General features: G+C 46.3%; 1 long non-coding RNA gene across 2 annotated transcripts; it reads right to left on the bottom strand.

Annotated features, from left to right (window-relative positions):
* Positions 1 to 4,147: 4,147 nt before the first annotated feature.
* LOC135319403 (uncharacterized) lies at positions 4,148 to 17,532 on the bottom strand. 2 transcript variants are annotated; one of them, XR_010377954.1, is made up of 4 exons: positions 16,894 to 17,532; positions 14,413 to 14,774; positions 12,524 to 12,669; positions 4,148 to 4,360 (listed from the first exon to the last, which is right to left on the bottom strand). It is a non-coding gene; the product is annotated as an uncharacterized LOC135319403 (long non-coding RNA). The 2 variants fall into 2 exon arrangements; XR_010377953.1 differs by having other exon boundaries at positions 14,413 to 17,532.
* Positions 17,533 to 19,757: the final 2,225 nt, after the last annotated feature.

The raw sequence follows: 19,757 nt of genomic DNA, 5'->3' as shown, positions 1-19,757 counted from the left end.
GGCCTCTTGGAGGTCACGTGGCAGATGGACGGCAGAAAAGCTTCAAGATGGGCCTTGCCCACCAGCCCCTGTAAAACTCCTTGTCGTGTTCCAGGAAAATTCCTAAGAGTGTTTTACAATTTGTTCTTGGGAGTTTATTGGTCTTGGTGGCAGGAGTGACATCATGGAGTGGTTAATTAGATCCGGATTTGAACCCAGATCTACGGCGACTGGGAGTGTTCTCTAAATAAGCCTCTCCATTTCCTGTGAAATGGATGTGACATTAACACTGCCTTCCCCGAAGGCTTCTTGTAGGATGAAATGCACACGCAGAGGACTCGCCCTGCGACCAGGCAGGCAGGAAGTAGGTGCTCAGTAAATGTTAGCGACGATCATTTTTAGCCTGAAGGTTGTTTAGGCTCACGCAAGAGGCTTGAAGAGCAGTAGACAGCCTGGGCTGGATGCTTACGTGATGAGTATCATTTCTAGCACCCGAAGTAGATGAAGCATTGGCCACTAGACACCATGCTTTTGTTTTATTTTACTTTTTATTGAAGTAGAGTTGATTTACAGTGTTGCATTAGTTTCTGGTGTACCGCATAGTGATCCAGTTACACATGTATATATTCTTTTTCATTATAGGTTATTACAAGATATTGAATATAATTCCCTGTGGTATAACGGTGCTGTATACAGTTTTCATGGACTCGGAATTCTCCATTTAGGATAGGTTTGTGGGGAAGAGGAGGCGGAGAAATTACAACAGAAACAATAACCCAAATATTATATTGTGACCTGATTGAAACCCTGACTTTTTCCTATTGTCATGAAAAGGCACAGACTGGACACTGAGAATGTCGCAAATTCTGAACCCTGTACGGTGTTACTCTGACCTGAATTTTGTTTACTCTTTGGTTTGCATACACCCTTCTGATCTCCGTCTTTGAAGTCTGCCTGTGAAAGTGGACTGTGTAGAAATTTGATAACCGTGGTTTACAGAGAGCTGTTTCTTGGCCCAGTCATCCATGGAGATCATATTTAGCATCCCAGACTCTCATAGGACTCTCGTGCCTCTGATTCAGGATTAGGTGTTGCTGGTTATAGAAATCCTCAAGAAAGTCACCAACCACTAAGGAGAATATTGTACCAAAAGATCCAATGGCATCTCATTAATTGGGGATGAGTTAAGAACACACAGGAGCCAGTTCCCTCAGTGACTTGACGAATACATGATGCCATCTAGTGATGACTTTTCAAAATTCAGGCTCACTGTCTCACTTTCTGGGTCTCTCTCTCTCTCCAAGGCCGACACAAGCCTCACAACATAAGAAGCTATCTCAGCCAAAGCCATGCAGAACCCATGCTGAAGAGCATCACAAACCAGGAGCCCCTGGGAAGGTAGTGTGTACACACCTGTTTCATGGCTTGTCCACATCTTAACCAGCCCAGGCAGACGAGGATCCCAGATAACTCTATTTGGAAGCTATAATTTATTTTGTATTTCATCTGGTGCTCCCCCAAAAGTGGACACTGATTGACCTACTTCTGTTTTGAGATGGGTTAAGTTGTGATTATTGACTCCAATTCTCCACCAAAAACTCTTTCCAAGAAAAAACCCAAATCAACATTTATTCCTTCATTTTTAACATTAACAGATGAAGAATTAGCCCCTCTCTACTCCAAAGCCCACCTCTACTCCACACAGTCATGAAATTTGCCTTCTCCTTGGCTTTTAAAGTTTAAGAGGACCTTGTGTGGTTTTGACTCATTTGATTATTCATTCATTTATTCAACACGTGCATACCCTGCAACTCTAGGGGTGTGATGAAGAATGAGATGGACATGATCCTTGCTTTCCTACAAGAAACACCTTTGTTTGTTTGTTTGTTTGTTTGTTTGAAAGAGTGGATTGTGAAATAATGAGGTCGATTGGGAAAAACGAAGGAGGACAGGACACAAAGACATGGCCTTGCACAGGGATGTGAGGAAAGAGCAAAAGCATCGTGGTTAATCCTGGGAAAGTGAGGCCATTTGAAAGTGAGAATAAAACGGATTTACTTTTGGCAAAGAGAATGAGCCGAGGAGACAAGCCCTGAGTCACCCAGGAAGGTCAGAACTCAGATGCGTGAGCAGAGGTGGCGCTACTCAGCCGGCGGGGCGAGGTGATTTCCACAGGGAGACTTAGGATTTCAAGTAGAGGAAATTTTTTACTCTTGATCCCATTGGTAAAAACCACTGATTTGGAGCACTTCTGGAATAGAGCTGATGTGGAGGTGCACTGAATTTAATAATTTGTATCTTTAATAAGCTCTTGGAAGTCTGGTCCTCCAAAAACTTCCAATTTCCCCACTATGTTCTCTGTGAAATCTGCTATGTGTGTTCTATTTCCTTGTACCTGTTTCTCCAAAGTCTCATGCCTTCTCTGCTCTTACTGACCCTTGGCCTATTTACCTGTCCTTTTCCCTCCGGTGAAGCCTATTCCTTGTCCCACACCGTGAGCCCTTGTGCAATGCATCCTGGCAGCGGGTCACACATCTTGCAGGACACCAGCTTAGGAGGCAAACAAAACCCTACTGCGTGCGGACCAAGAATATGAGAAACTCTATCCCCTGCGTCACTGGGGACTTAGGAGTTAGAAAAAGCAAGTGACGACTCATCAGGCTGGGCTCCTCCAGACCAGGCCAGTGTACGCCCATGCGTCCCCATGCTGGGGCTTCCAGCAGGTGTTCTGGAAGGTGTTCCGCACAGGTGGCAGAGCAGAGGCTCATGGGAAGGTCGGGTGGCCCGACAGGGGGCGGGGCTGCAGAGCGGGCAGCCCCAGGTCCGCCGTTCCAGCTGGGCGACCTCTGACAGGTGATTCGTCTTCCTGCCCCTCAATTGCCTTTTCTTTGAAATGAAGATGGTAATAATCTTCGAGCCCTGCTGGCGAGATTGGAAATAACGTGAGAACCTGGGACAGATGAGCTGTTCCAACAAATGGGATTAGTCGTACTGTGAGATTTGCAGATTTACGTGATCTTTGCATTATTACTTGTTGGAAGTAACCGTCAGGTGGTAAATGGCGCTTTCACTGAAGTGCACGTTTTAAACTGGAGGGTGATGGGGGGGCCTCTGACCACAGATCTATGTGCTTTGAGCCTCAAAACATACCTCAGAAGCAAGGGCTGTAATTTGACTGCAGGACGCAGGACTTGAGGCATAAAGACTCGGGTAATGCAGACATGGTCCCTCCAGCAGTAAGGACAGCTGGGGTTGCCTGCTGAGTTTCAAATTCCAGGCTTGGAGAATGATCCTGCTTGACTCCCAGACTCGCCCTTCTCAGAGTACAAGTTAATAGTGCTATCTGTGTAATTATTCAGTGCCAGGTAGCAGGCGCACTCACATTTTCCAGTGTGAGGCTGGTTTTCTGCTCTATTTTACAGGTGGGAGACTGAAGCAGAGAGAAGTTATGAATGTGTCCAGGACCATCAGCTAGAAATGGTGGCCTCGGGATTTGAACCCAGGCAGCAAGACTCCAGAGTCCAGGCTCTGAGCAACCAGCTCTGCATCATGCTCTCAGTGGGCATCCAATTTGGGGCACAAATTGTCATCATCAAACTAGTACTGATGACTCCGTGTGACTGACATGGTGGGAAACAGGTGAGTTGTGATTTCTGCCCGTAAACCCAGTGACATCTTGCTGACACGCACTGTGTGTCAGGCTCTGTGCCGGGCTCTTTCCTTGTGCACAGCAGTCCAATGGAGGTGGACTTATCCCCATTGTTCATGTGAGTGACTGAAACTCAGAGAGGTTAAGTCACTTGCCCATGGTCGCCCAGCTAGTTAATGACTAATTTGGTTGTAAACGCAGCTGTTACCAACTCCCCATGGCAGTTTTTTTCCCACGACAGTGCGCTGCCAATTTACAGGAGAGAATAAAGATGGACAAGCCTAGACTTTGGTGGGAAGTTTCTCCTTCAGCCTTGAAGGACTGTCCGAATACCGGCTGAATTCTCTCTAAAAGGTCATCTGAAGTTCATAGCACAGCTGTCTTGAATACGAAGACAGCATTCTTCACTTCCAGACACCCGGTACTGGGGAGGTCTGTCTGCATTTTCAAGACTGTTTGGGAAGAGTTTCCAGAATAAACTGGTTTGAAACATTTCTCAGCCTATTTATTAATGTACTTAGAATAATAATAATAAAACAATTACAAAGTTGGTGTATTTTTATGAGAATAACTATTTTCTGAAAAACAAAAAATTTCTGCAAGAAGTGGCATTATCTTATGATTTTTGAAAATCGCTTTAAAGTCTGGCTTCAGAGAAGACATCTGGAGTCTTGTATCCGCTTCTTCATGTGGTGTCACAAGTCTTCTGTGGTGTCGTAAGTCGTGTACCCTCTGGAAACAAAATCACTGAGAGATAAGAATGAGAGGATATGGAGGAAAAAGGCAAACCATGTACTCATATTTGTATGAAAATAGCTTTGACTTGAGGACTTTCTAAGAGGATCTCGAGGACACCCAATGGTCACAAGGCCATACTTTGAGAATGACTGACGTAGAGACAGTGCAGTGACAACATAAAACAAGTCTGGCAACATTGACATATGAACGACTGGTTTAGGAAAATATGCTGTGCTGATTTTATGGTATGAATAACCCACGTTTAATTTCTGGGGTTCCTAGTAGAAGTTTCAGAAAGAGCTTCCTGATTCTATTTCCTTTCATTAATTATGAAACCAATAGGTTTTCAGCAGAGAGGCCCACTGCCATGCTTGGGGAATCATTAGATTTTATGCTTGGGAGAATTTTATGTATGGCCCTAGGAATGCAGACTTTTGATAAGATTTTTAAAAAAATATCCTTCCTTTCTTAAGTGCTTGGAGATTAAAGCCTCATTTAGCACTATGGAGAGCACACCATGTTTGAATGCAGGCACATCACAGTTGGACAAGTTTAGGCAGGTGTTTTAGCCTCTCTGACCCTCCGTTTCTTCCTCTATAACATGCAATCATCGCGAAACCCGGGCTGTGAGGATTCCATTTATATACTCCACAGCCTTGGTGTGATGCCTGACGTCCAGGAAGGCACAGGCCGAATCCCAGTTCTGGCTTCAGCTGGGATTGAATGGGGCCTTTGCAATCGTCACGAGATTCTGCTAAAACACCCCTCCCCACTGCCAACAAAAATGCTTTATTTTCCAGGCAGCCCCTCCCATTTCTGAGAGTTCTAAAAATTGTTAGAAAATTTAGGAAGCTACAACCTCCCGTCATCATTTCACATTGATCCCTGATCTTCAAACGTTAACTTAAGTCTTCTGTCCCGCCTAAGCCTTCTCTTCTCCAGACAGGACATCGGCACAGCTTTCAGCAGTCGCTGGCATGATGTTCCAAGCCCTGCTCATTTCCCTTTGGATGCAAAGAGGATCTGGTTCTGAACATCACAGGACTAGTTTGGACCCAAACCACAAACTGGACGTACTTTTCCTTTCCATTCCCACCTTTTCGTGTGTTTGTGGGATGAGTTCACCCTACACGTCAGCCTTGCGTTGCACCACATCCATTTAGGTGTTCTTGTTTGCTTGTTACTTAACCAGCCATGAGAGCCATCCTTGAAGGCACCTGTTGCCAGCTGAGCGAATAGCCTGGGACAGAAAGTGATGCTCCAACAACTCTCCATTGCTCTGTGTTTCTCCATCTTCAGTATCACATTGGACACCATGATATTGACTTCTAGGCTTAGCCTGATGAGTAAGACAGAACTGTGTTGGTTTTAGAAGGGCCTGTGCTCATCAGAGGTGCTGGTGAGTCACCACCTGCTCTCTGGGAAGCTGACATCAATGTTCACTCAGCGTGGCCATGGCCTTTGCCCCACATTGTGGTCAAAATGCTGACTCTTTCCCCAGTGCTGCCTTTTCACAATCCTTAGACTCTTTAGTGTCCCAGAGGTCAGAACTTTGAGAGTTATTACTCATTCCCAGTGCAGTCCCATTTCTGACCCAAAGAGCTACAGGAACTTCCCGTTTTAAGTTCTGAGCATTTTGCAATAGCCAGCTAACGAGAACACATGGACAGTTTCAGGTGCAACGTGTTCCCCAAGATCAGAAAATCCCAGGAGTTTCACCAGTGATGTGGCTGCCTTTTCTCTCCTCCAGCTGGAACTCAGAATGAAACTCTTCGCTGCCCCTGCTGGGCATTGCATCTTCTGTCTACTTTGGGTTTCTCTCATGGACTCTTTGGGAAAAATACATCCTTAAGCCCTGGTTTGGGGGGTTTTACAAAGCTTCGTGAGCGTGTGCTCTTTTCTGAGTTTGTTGTCAGCTCTGCTTGGGCAGGAAGCGGGATGTCCCAGCTCCTAGATTGAAGCATTCAATTTACCAGAATTTAATGACTTTGGCTGGAGCAAGCCTGCTTTTGCCAGCATGGATGTTTGGAAAACTCACCCATCTCCTCTCTAGTTCTTCTAATGAAAGGAATCCTTACTGCCTCTTCCTGCCGTGGAAGTGAGGCCACCCACCTGGAATGGTCTTCTTCCAGCCAGACCTGTGGCGGCGGAGCAGTAAGGCTCAGTGTGGTCAGACTTCTGAGCCAGGCAGATGCACCTGATCCTCTGAAAGGGACCAGGAACCTGCTTGAAGGGTCCACAGGCGTTTAATGGTTGGAGCTTGGGAGGGACCACGGGTCTGAGACCTTGGCTCATTTTGCTTTCTTTTGTCCACCTCCAGTAGATTGAACCAACTTTTGGAAGTGCAAGGTATAAATTCTACTGGCATCTTGAGCACCTGCAGAACCCTCGGAAATAAACTAGAGGGTGTTTGAGATGGGTTGTTTAACAATCACAAATTCCTCCTCCTCCTCCATGTATACTCTGTGCCATGTGGCTCTTCTGCTCCTTCCTTTGAGAAATGGAGTATGTTTGCTGCCCCCATGAAACAGAGGCACGGCTATATGACTTGCTTTGGCTCATGGGACATTAGCACACATGAGACATGTTGGCTCAAAAAGCATGTGTGCATTGGAGTTTGGTCTCTCTTGCCTCCTGAGACCTCCATGTAAAGAAGGCTGAGCTGATCTCCTTAAGAAGGAAAGAACATATGGAGAAGGGCAGTCAGCACCAACTTCAGGACATATGAAGCCATCTTGGATCAATCATCCCAAGTAATCCATCAGGTGATCAGGGACCTTGTGTGACCCCAGGTGAGACCAGCAGAAGACCTGCCTGGCTGAGCCCAGCCCTGGTTGCCAACCAGAGAATCATGAACAGTAACCCACTAAGTTCTGGGGCATTTTGTTACACGGCCATAGATAACTGATACAACTAATGAGGTATCCCACTGTTGAGAAGATCATAGTTGATGCCAGTATAGAAGAAATCAGCAGTAAAATGAGAACAACCCCCCTCTCCATTTACTCAAAGACTTAACAGAGAAGCTACTAATATTCTCTTTGAACAAATGGATTCTTTTTTCTATAAAATTGAATGAAAGTAATTTCCTTTAGTCACTTTGGTTTGGTTTCTGATACTTCTTATCCTTCTATTTTGTCCCTTCTCTTCTTTTTTAGTTTCTCTATAAGAAACATCTGCTTTTTAGATACTTTAACTCTGCAGAAATTCCTCTCTCTACTTGGGGTAATACCATAATGTTGAAATTTCCTTTGCTTTGGGGACATTCTTTGGTTCCTCCACATGTAGCTTTGTGACTTCCTTTTTTCAATTTCTTGAAGATAGCCCTTAATTAGGAAAGAAGAACCTTTTTTACATTTCTTAATGTTTTCCTTGATTTTTCTCCCAAGAATTAAATACATAATCTTTATATTATAACTGTTTGAAATGATCAATATTCTTTATATAAATCTCTATACAGAACCCTGTCTTCTGTACAACAGGAACTGGCCCTTCACACACACAAAAAGATCAGAATCACATGATAGGGAAAGTTGTGAGCTATGAGACACTTGTTTATCCATTACTCTTAAATCTCATCATTAGAATGCATCCCTCATAAAGATTCTTCCTTTCTCTCTGAAAAGTCGTATCTTTCAGCCAAAACTTTAACATCATTGTAGCTCTTCTTTGACGTTCATGCATTTAGTCAACTAAACCTTCATTAAATGCTTTCTGTATACTTGGCTCAGCCATGGAGACATAAAGATGAATACAAAACTCTGCCTTCAAGAGAGGAAACATGATGATGGAAAAACAATATTACTTTAATATGCTAAAAATGTAATAATAGACCTGCAGAAGGCATTACAGGAATTCAGAGGTCCCTGGGTGCATGTCTGGGGGTGGCTGTGAATCAGGAAAGACCTGACGAAGGAGATCCTGGATTAGGCTGTACATTACAAGTAGGAGTCAGTCACGAGATGCGTGCGGGCTGTGAGCCGGGTGTTGAAGTCAGGGCACACGAGCTGAGACACACAGTCACCAGACACAGGTGTGGGGGCGCCTGGCCAAAGCAGGCTTCTCTCCTGCCTCTCACTGTGGTCACTGACATGGTGCATTACGTGATTCGCTTAATGATTTCGTTTCACAGGTTGCTGCATTTTTTAAGCAGGCAGTTCTTCATGTAAATGCTCGTCAGGAAAGAGCCCTCCCCACAAGAGAAGCTGTTTTAATTGAACAAAGGTCAAGAAGTTCCTTCCTGAATGATCAAAACCTTCCTGATTATACTAGCGACCTGCTGATCACAGACCGCTCCTTGGCCATTTCTACTGCATTTACAAGAATCCTCTTTAAATAACATTTTCCCAAAAATGATGTGAGAAAAGTCAAACAAAGGAGCCTACAAGTGGTTAACAGATAGGGAAAAACAAAATGAATAGAGAAGCTTTTAGGCTTCTTTGCTTTGAGACAAAGGAAAAATAGTGTACCCCTTTCTCTTTAAAATATAATTTTTACGTTAAAAAGTTGGCTTTCTTGACATTATTACATATATTAATTTTGCATACTTAATGCAATCTTTTAAAAGAGGTAAAATGTTTTCAACAGATGTTCCTTTCATATTATAGAACGTTTAAACGATACAGACAAGTAAAAGAAGGCAATGCAAATCTCTCACAATTTCTCCAGTCTGAGATAAGCCGGGTTAACGTCGCTTTTTGGTTTTCTTTCCTCACCTCCAGGGTGAAGGGAGCAGCACTGGCAGGTTTGTTGTGGGACGAGCATGGTCTGTGCCTGGAAGGCATATACTGATGTTTCCATAGGTGGAGGCGGTAAGCGATAAACTCAAATAAAAAAATCCCATCAGCTGGATGCCTGTAAAAGGCAAGTGCTGCGGGAGCTGTGGGGCCATTTTGTGTTGCGGGTTGTAATGAATGGGGTCTGCAGTTTGAGGACCAGAGTAGGGGTCAAGCTGAATCTTTCTGTGTAAGAGAGGGGGGAGGATTTTGAGGTCCATTTTGGGGAGGGGCAAGATGCCAGACTAGGGGGAGGAAAACAGGATCAAGAGAGTGGACTAGGTAGCAGGGATGGGGAAATAAGAAAAACCCTTGAAGCTGAAGGATCTGGGAAGGAATTTTGGTTTAACGTGAGCTGATCGAGGCATCGGCATCTTCTGGGATTCTACCGAAAATGCCAGGCAAGTCTTCATCACTTGCTAATGCTTTTGAGCAAGTAGATTCTTTTTCTTTTGACATGGGGTCCTTGCTACCCGGCTGTTTATTATCTGCTCGCACGACTGCGACCTCTTAGCATGGACACCTGCTCACCCTAATAGGTCTTTGGGAAAAAACTTAAAACTAAATAATTCCTTTCATTTCCCCTCCATGTTCCTCTTCCTGTGGCGCTGGGAATCCTTCTGAAGATGAGTGGAAAGAAAGCTTGGAAGGTTCTGGATTTATTCTCCTGGTGGTCTCATGGAAGCTTCTGGGTGGACCGGGGAACTCTCTCTAGTTTCTGAAACTCTAGTGAATTTCAGCATACCCCTATCCTCCTAGGGGGCTGTAAACACCATCTCTGCCTGGAAGGGGAGTCTTATCTGGGCTAGAGGGGGCACAGAAGCCAGAGGCAAGAATCTAGAAGGTAGGACTATCCAGAGCATTAACAAAACAAAGGGTCCATGAGCAGTTACACAGGTGGGGTTGGAGCCGGAAGACGTACAGGGAGGTCAGAGATGTTTGCTTCCAGCAGCATCTGTGGCTCACACTTGCTTTTATGACCCCGTAGTGTGAGAGGATGGGTTTGCCAAATGGGAAAAAATTTAAATCTTACAGACAAAGCTTAAGGACCCCTTGACTTTCATCCCCATGTCCCATAATTAAAAAAAAATTTTTTTTGAAGTAAAGTCTTTTGTTTAAATGAGATTTTTATGTAAAAGTTTACTGTTCATCCAGTAAATACATGAGTATCCCCTGTACACGTGTCCCATGTACTATCATTTGCTAGGGACGCAGCAATGAACAAGGTGCCTGCCCTGTGAAATACTCACACAGGATGATTTGAAATTGTGGTGCCTGCCGTGAAGAACTGCACCCGGGGTAAAGGGACAGAGAGTGACCGAGGCACTGGAAAGAGGACTAGGCAGATACAGTGGTTGGGGATGGCTTCTCCAAGAAAGCGAAACATGCCTGTCAAGGACAGAACTGATGCAAAGGCCCTGAGGCAGGAGACAACATGGCCAAGGTAGCTGAAGCGCAGTAACTCACACGAAGAGTTCCTTGTAGCTTATTTTATACCTAATAGTTTGTACCTTTTAATCCCCTTCCCCTACCTCGCCCCTCCCCGCTTCCCTCTCACCACCGGAAACCACTAGTTTGTTTGCTGCATCTGTGAGTCTGTTTCTTTTTTTGGTTATATTCACTAGTTTTCTTAATTCAAGCCTCAAAACCTCTAATCGGGGCATATTCTAATGGTCATTTTACAGATGGAGAAAGTGAGGTTCTGAGAGGGTAGGCAGTTTGCTCAAAATCACACAGCCAGCAAGCAGAGGGTCCTGAGTGCGGCTGTCTCAATCCACAACCAGACGTGAACTGCAACACGCTGCTGGTGCAGAGGAAGAGGCAGAGGACCCGGTCAGACCTCTGGAAGTTCGATGAGAAGGAAGGAGTCTTCTTGCTTGTTTTTTGCTCTTGATGTGGCTTAAAAGCTGCTCTGCCTGGAGGGATGGAATTGACCAAGTGACTTCTTGGGGTCCACCCCAACTCTATGAATTTCCCTTTTTGTGAAATCCTGAGTTTTTTTAAAAAAGAGTTTTCCATAGTAAATACTTTGGATGGTCGAGTACAATTTTTTTTCTCTGAACTGCATTTTAATAAGGATTTAAGTGGTCAAACCACCAGGAGAACATTCATCCATGAAATCGGAAGTTTGTCATTTGGATACTTGGCCCCGGTTTGACCAGATTCCTTCACTGAAGTTGGGGAGCTGGCTGGCCTCAATTTTGGCCAACCTTGGATGTGAGGTCTGCTTCTTCTTTTGGGAAATCGGTTCCAAGAGACTTTGGGCCCCACTGCCTTGTCGTGAAGCTGTGCCCTCAGGTCTCTCTGGGGAAGTGGACACAGGGGGTCCAGCTCTCTGTTACCAGACTACAGGCCCGCACTGGGGGAGAAGCCCTCAGTGGGCCAGCATCCCCCGCCCATCCCACAAGATCTGCGGCCTCATTTAAGGATCCATGATGCACAGGTCACCTACCACCTGCTGAACACCTACTCTGTGTCAGGCCCCAGGCCCTTAAGGTGTCAACAGTGCTGGGAGGAGCTGTAGCCCAGGCGAGGGGACACCCACCCATGCAGGGGTCTTCCACTAATGGACAGCTCCAGGAAATATCCCCGACTGATTTCAGATATTAGTTCCAAAGGGTTAGGAACTGCTCGGCAGAGCAGAACCATCAAAATGAACACTAGGTCAAAATCCATCAGCAAATATTCAGGTTGCAAAAGCTGAATTTGCACCACTCTCCAGGAGTCGGGAGTTTTAGAATTTAGAGGGACTTAAGAAGTTCCCTAGGACAGGAGCACTTACTGCATAAAAATGGTGTTGTAGCCATTGTGTTCTACCAAAAACGTATCCTGAGCAAGATATGAATTTGATATGGTTTCAGAATTTTAAGTAAAATTTGAAAGGGATTTCTCTTAAAGGATTGGTTATGTATTTATATGCAAGAATTCCCTATCTTCTTTTTTAATTCATATTTTGCTTATTTGCTCTTATGATGCCTTTTTTTTTTTTTTTTAATGATTTGTTCTTGTAGCTTGAATCTGGCGCTTTTGTGTTTCTTCTGGGCTCCCTGTTAAAGGGGGGATTTTGTCTTTCCTTTCCTTGACTGCCATCTAGAGGCTAATTGGGGTAATGACATGCGGAGAGCTGGGAGAAGGAAGGGGTGGTGGGGTGAGCAGAAGGAATGGATTCTTCTTTCCTGCTTTACTTTCTGTGGAATGCTCATATGTGTCTGTGTCTTCACAAATATTTCAATTCTGAGGTTGAAAGTCTAAATGGTCTTTCTACGCTCTGCTCTGCCTTCTCTCACTTTGATAAAGCTGGCAGTTTCAGACAGTTCCTCAGCCTCAAGCCCAGAGCAGCAACAGCCGCCTCTTCATTTGATGCAAAAGCCGATCTCCTTACCTTCTGGGCCTGGGGGTGTTAATCTGTGCCCTGAGATGCAGACACCAAGGTGGAATCAAATGAGGAAGGATTTTAGGTCCAGAGATGGTCATACTGAGTGAAGTGAGTTCGACAGAGAAAGACAAATACCATGTGAGAGCATTTATCTGTGGAATCCAAAAAAAGGACACAAATGAACTTATTTACAAAACAGAAGTAGTCTCACAGACCTAGAAAACAAACTTATGGTTACCAAAGGGGAAGGGAGAGCAGATACACACTACTATGTATAAAATAGATAAACAATAAGGTCCTACTGTAGAGCACAGGGAACTGTATCCAACATCCTGTAATAACCTATAAGGAAAAAAATCTGAAAAAAAAATTTATACCTGAATCACTATGCTGTACACCAGAGACTAACACAACATTATAAATCAACTCTACTTCAATTAAAACAGAAAAGAATCAAGGAAGGATTTCAGCAGAGGATCTGCCCATGAGAAAAAATCAGGAAGGCGTGCAGGAGGCTGGGAGAGCCACCAGGCTGCCCTGCGAGTCGGCCTCCTGGTGACAGAGACGGAAGACAGGTTGGTGGGGAGGCTGGGTGTGGTCTCAGGAGGCTGGGCACGTCTCTGGAATCCCTGCAGGGGAGCCCGTGTCTCCCCGGTGAGCGTGTGCGTCAGAGCCCTTCTCTGCCCATCACTGGGTGGGTGGGCTGGGGAAGCCGGGGTGTCGTATCTCCGCAGCGGGACCTGGTCAGTTTCCCTCCCTGGAGCTTGTGATACTGCCACCAACCAAGGTCCCATGTGACCTTGTCCCCCCACCTGGGGTCTCTCTCTCTCTGACTTTCTCGCCCAAGTCATATCCAAGCCTCAGGGGCCTCCTAGTCCACCCACCCCAAGCCTCAGGGCTCCTTCCCACCTGGGCGGTGTGAGCTCGCCTTCGGGCCCACAGCCTGCCGCTTCCCGAGCCTGGGTTGCTTCCTCCAAGCATTTGCTCAGCTAGTGTCCACCACCCCCTCTTTCTCCATCTTCTCCCAAGGCTAGGCCTGACCCCGTATTTTATATTTCTATCTGCATCATCTACACCTGCATTCTTAATGCCACAATCTGTGCTTCCCTCCTTGTTTCTAAGAGGCTGTGTAATCTACTGACTTACTCAGTCTGTTTTAATGGTCTCCCTCCCAGGAGTGTCAGCTGGATGAGCAGCGACCTTGGTTCTATGTCCTAGTATAAACCAATAACTAGAGCAGTGTCTGGCATGTGGGAGAAGCTATAAGTCTTTGTTGAATGCATGAGCGCTGCTTTTCTCTGACCCTTTTTGTATCTATATCTCCATCAGTTCTCTCTCACTTCTATTAGGAGCCTCTACCAGCTGCCATCCCTGCGCACAGGTGGTCACTCACCTCCCCGCATCCTTCAGCGGGTGTGTGAGCAGCCCCCATCATGGCCCCGGTGAGACAGCAGCAGCGATGCTAAGTCACCTCCAAGGCTACACCATAAAGACACGGTGGCATCTGCCTCGCTGTCCCCAGGATCACTGACTCTGGGGGAAGCGAGCTGCCACATCGGGAAGATGTCAAAGAGTCTGAGGAGGGGCCCACGGAGGGAGGAATGGAGGCCTTGGGCCCACAGCCTCGTGAGGGAGCCTCTCGGCCAGAACGGATCCTTCAGCCCCGGTCGAGTCTTCAAAGGATGGCAGCTCCAGCTGACACCTGCCTCGTGGGTGGTGCTGAAACAGCCCAGCTGCTCTCGGATGCCCAGCCCTCAGAAAATGTGTGACACTGCACATGTCTGTGGTTTTAAATACCTACGTTTGGGGCAATTTGTTGGACAGCAGTAGACAACGAATAGTGTAGGTGTTGATTTTAGAGATCATGAACCTGAAACTCACAGACACTGACTTACCTAAGTTTGGGCACCTCGGGGGTGGCAGGCAGGGTTTCACTCTCCAGAGGGGCCAGAGTCCACTTGGCCCCACAAATCACTTCAAGTTCTGCACTTTCTGTACGTCCAGGGTGAAGGTCATGGTACGGGAGGAAGAGCGTTCACTTAATCTAATTGGGAAGATGCTGCTCCTCTGCACACACCAGAGCGTGGGTCGTCAGGCAACAGGCCCTCCAGAGCAGCTGAGAAGCAGAGCCACAGGCTTGGTTTGATCTGAATCTGTGTCCTGTGGCTCACAATGCCTGGCCACACGTCTCTTCAAAACGACATCAGGCCAAAGGAATTCATAAGCTGTCTGCCTCGCGAGCCCTCCCGCGACCTGTCTGTAATAAAACCAGTATCACCTTCATTTCAACTTGGACGAGCTTTCCGTCCAGGGTTGTGGCTGTGTTTGCTCGCAGTAACCAAGGATTTAAAATCTCGGTGATGCAATCTTCCCTGCCATGCCTCTCATTTTTAAAAAATGCGTGGCTATGGCAAAGCAATTAAGTCATTTATTCAGCTTCTGATTTCATTTCTCTGCCCCCAACCCTTTAGCAACATTCATTCCATCGAGTTAAAAAGAAACCTCATCGGAATCGCCTTTTTAATAAAATCGTCATCAACTTCCCTTTTGTTGGGCTTTATCTGTACTGTGGGGACCAAGGTTAACGGTCAATCAGCCGGAGCCGGCAGGCAATTTCCCCCCTTCCTCCCTGGGAGCCTGGGCTCAGCTGGAGGCCACCGCACCATGGCAACTCCCCAATGACATTATTTCTAATAAATGACAGCCTGAGGGTTTATGGGGTGTTTCTGGCCCCAGCTCAGTGTAACCAGCAGGAGCTGGGGGCAGGGCCATTTCCTGTCTCCTCTACCCAGTGGTTCCTGCTTCATCATGAAAGATCACAAGAGTATTTGATGTTGGTTCCTGGAACAGCGATCGGTTAATTAAAATCGCTGAGCGTTTGAACACATCGGGGCATATCGCTGCCAGCATGCGGGTGTCAGACAGGCAGACAGCAGCCCTTGGGGGAGCAGAGATGCAGGAGGGGCGGGCAGTGGGGTGGAGGAGACAGACAGACGGCAGCAGCTCCTTCTGGCCCAGCGCCGCAGGCTCTCCTACCAGCAAATCTCTCAACCTGCAGACTAGCCGAGGAAACCAAATGACCAATTTGATTTCAGCTCTTCCTCTGTCCTGTACGGGGAAGGGCACACAAAGGAAAGCAGAGGTTCTGAACAATCTCTGAACCAGGCAAGCGTCATGACTAATCAAGGAACTTCAATGTCATGCCCAGACGGATGCCTGGTCCTCTGTCACAGGCTGACCCCTGCGTGCTATCATGTCTGGAATGACCAGCAAGAATCTGTTCCCTGACTATTCATTAGATCAGGGAGGGTAGTGGACTTTGCTCTCTGCTTGTTTGTGTCACTCAATTCAAAGACATTTCTTAAGTGCCTGTGGGACTGACAATCAAAGAATCTAGATGCAGGGCATGGGGGCTATTGGAAACATGTATAAAGATATTCAAGATATATCTGCATCGAGGCAATCAAGTTACCACTTCCCTTCCATTGCTGGGGCGCAACCAAGCCTGTCATGGGCTTCATGGCCACCAGGTTTACGATATTCACAAATTAGAAAACTGTGGCTTTCTGTTGAGTGCTAAAATACCTAAAATAAACACGGCCTGGGCCTTAACGAAGTCACCTGAATACGTTTCCTGCAATTTGCGAGATGGAAACATAGAGGCTTTCATTTTCTCTATGCCTGAATGTCTTCACATGCAAACGAATTCTCTATTATAATTAGCCAGTCCAATTATAAATGATTTATTGTTCAAGCATTAACTTTATGTTTGGAAGAAGCCTGGACCAGAAGCACATGACCCAGTGTTCAAAAATGGAACTAGAAACAGCCTCCATCAGAAGACGGAGGAAGAAGGCACCGGCCATTTGCAAGTCAGCCGCACACTCCTGACCGACTGCTTTGAACGGGCTGATTTGCATTTTATCAGATGCATCTGTCTGGTGACGTAAGATTGTAAGGCTGGTTTTCCTTTCAAAGAAAGTTACTTAAAGGCACGTAGCCTGTACATGTCCTCCCTTTGTGGTTCCAATAGCTGAGAAGCTGAAATTGGGGAATGGAAGTTTTTGGCTGGCACTGGCAGGATCCTGACATACAGTGGCCCCTTTTACCCCATGCAGCTGCGTGGGCGACAGTTTTGAGGATGGGCAGGGCAGGGAGTCGTCTAGGGCTCATGCTTGTCTGAGACAAGGGAAGCGGGAAGCCAATCTCTCCCATGTGTGCTTAAAGTCAACCTGTCCCTCCCTGCTGGCTGCGTCCCCTCCACCTGGACGCACTGTCAGATCTCTTTCTCCCAAGGTTAAAAAAACTAACTATCAAAAGTAAAAGCCCAGAGCCCTCCTCCCCAGGCACCTGGAGCCCCTCTGGTTATCCCCTACCTGCCCCAACTCCTTGAGAAGATGCCTGTGTCTCGCCATCTCCCCTGGCACGTCTCCCCGTCTGTCTCCAGGCAACTGTCAAGGGGCGTCTTCCTGTTCCAAGTCTAGGGGCATTTTTGTGTCATCTTGGTGACTTTCTTGCTTTGTCTCTTCCTGCTTCTGGCTCTTTGGACACAACCCTATCCTGGTTTTGAGCATGGGTCCCTTGAACTTTCCTGGGGACCCTGAGGCCCTCTCTTCTTGCCGGGCATCCCCATCCCAGAGCTTCTGTTCGGCTCACAGCTCTTCTAACCCAGTCCTGAGCCGTGGGCTCCACGCTCGTGATCAACTACCGACAGGTGTGATGTCTCCCAGGCAGAATCTATGTTCTGGATCAAAGTGCTGGAAGTGGAGTTCACGATCGGGCAGGGGCTGCAATCAGTGCATCTCTGTAGAGCCAGCCCCGTGCATACCAGAGGCACTCAATAATTGTTTGTTGGCTGATGAGGATCTTACTCTGAAGGCAGAGTAGGGCAAAAGTGTTTGAGAACTTCAAGAGCAGATGAAAGTTCCCAAGCGAGGCAAGGAGCGTGGCTTGGAGTGTTTATCAGAAGCCTTCCTTCCTGAAGCCCTGTGAGAGGCCAGGTCTCCAAGACGACCGCTTCCTCTCTGGGCGCTGTTTTTAGCACCACCTGGTGGACATCCCAGGTCATGCAGTGCGCCCTTGATTTAAAATGACAACACAGTTAGGTTTGAACTGTAATAGCACCGACCATACATTTGGCGTAAATGGCATTTAATCTCCACAGTGAGGTAGGTATTCTCTCCCTCATCTTACAGGTGAGCCAACTACATCGTAGGAAGTTTAAGGAACTTGCCTGAGTTCACACACCTAAGTCCCCAACACCAGCCCTCATCACTCAGCTGCAGACATTGGTTATTTTTTTCTCTGTGTTATTTAGCTGTTATTATTTTAGCTCATCCATGGAAGAGCATGAGCAGTCAATTGACTGGTCTCCTAGACTGTGCAAGAGACATTCTAGCAGTAAAATAGTTAAACCAATGGTACTAATCAGAGCAACAACAGGGCAGAATGCGACGCGGCCACAGTTCTGGTATTTCCTGGATGTCATCTCACTGAATCCCTGCAGCTGCTCCAGAGTCAGGCTCTTCAACTCCAGCAGGACAAACAACACAGGGAAGATGCTCAAAGGGCCACAGGTGTCTCGATACAGGTTCTCTTGTTTAGGAGGCTTTTATGTTATAGGTACCAAGCAGAGCGGTTTCAGACAGCATGTCTACTTTAAAAGACTCTAAGTGGAAGGAAAACCTTTAGAAAAAAGGTATTTTTAGTAGAAATTGTCCTTTGTAACAGGGCCATTTGTGAAGGTTCATAAATAAAGGGGACGTCCTGAGATACTCAGTCAACATGTGATGCAGCAAAACAAAACTTGGGCTGTAAATTTTAACTTTTTGAACTGAAACAGTTTAAAAAGCATGTGCTTCCAAAGATCAATGCTTCCATTCACATGTTGGCTGAGTATTAAGTCAAGATCGTTCCCCTCTGACCGCAACTCGTCAAGGTTTACACTATACATCTTTTGTATTTTCTCCTATTAGTCATCCTTGGCCCCTCACCCTGAGATGTAATTTCCATGGACCCAATATTTATACATAATTGAAATGTGTCTACTCTGATTCATTTACATTTTCTAAATGGAATCATTTTCGCTTCTTACATCCATCTCACTTTCTGACAGCGGCAGGATTCCACAAGCTTCCAAAAGGCAACAGACCTGAACCGATCGTGTACCTCTGGTTGCCTGAGGTACGTGTCTGGGACATGCATCTCTGCGTAGCTTTTAACTGGAAAGAGCACCTGAGAACACACACAAAAATGTTTTTAGATTTTACTTGCCTAACTATGTGAAGATCTGCTTTTTTTTTTAAATAGTGAATAGTTTTATCGTAAGGATTAGATCAGAGAAGACTATTGTTAGGGCCTGACTCACTCTCCATTTCCCACTAAATTCTTATGTTGAAACCTTAACCCCCAATGCAACGGTATTTGGAGATGGGGATGCTGGGAGGTGATTAGAAGCTTTTAAGAAAAGGAAGAGGGTGAGACTGTGTGAGGACCCAGCCGGGAGGTGACCCTCTGAAAGCCAGCAAGAGGGTTCTCACCAAGAACCAAATCCTTGGACACTTTGACCTTGGACGTCCAGCCTCCAGGCCTGTGAGAAACAAGTGCCTGCTGTTTATGCCTCCCTATCGGTGGAATTTTGTTACAGCAGCCCGAGCAGACTGATACAAATATGATGAAGAAGAGGGTTATTGGTTGCTTTTTTCCAGTGACTTTTAAACACATGAGGTAAACATGGCATTTTGGCTTTTTAAAAAAATAGTGCATTTTTCCCCCTTCAGGGTCTCTCGGTAAGGCAAGATGTCTTGCATTTCCACTGAGTCTTGGTTTGGTTCAATAGAAAACCTTCATTATATCTGTGCCAATGGCCAACTGCACTCTATCAACAGGGCTGGACACAGTACAAGGCGGGAAATAAGGAAGTAACACAAGGTCAGGAGAAGTGCTTTTGCCCACCCTCGAATCCTAGCACCCAGAATAATGCACAGAAACACAGTAGGTACTCGAAAACCATTCACTCAATGAGTGGGTGGAGTGGAAGAGTGAAAGCATGGCACTGGTGATGGGAAGGCCATGGGTCAGGATCTGGCTCTTCCATGAACTAAAGAGCTGCCTGACTGTGGGCGGGGTGATGAATTTCATTTAGCTTCAGTTTCCTCCTCAAAATGGGCCTCATAATGTCAACGCTGCAAGGCAGTTGTGAAGATTTAAGGCGACAAGTGCAAAGTGCTTTGCATGAGCC

The sequence above is a fragment of the Camelus dromedarius genome, chromosome 26 (genome assembly GCF_036321535.1).
Source record: "Camelus dromedarius isolate mCamDro1 chromosome 26, mCamDro1.pat, whole genome shotgun sequence".
NCBI classification, from domain to species: Eukaryota; Metazoa; Chordata; class Mammalia; order Artiodactyla; family Camelidae; genus Camelus; species Camelus dromedarius.
The sequence above is the reverse complement of the archived record's forward strand: the minus strand, read 5'-3'. Positions and strand labels throughout refer to the sequence as shown.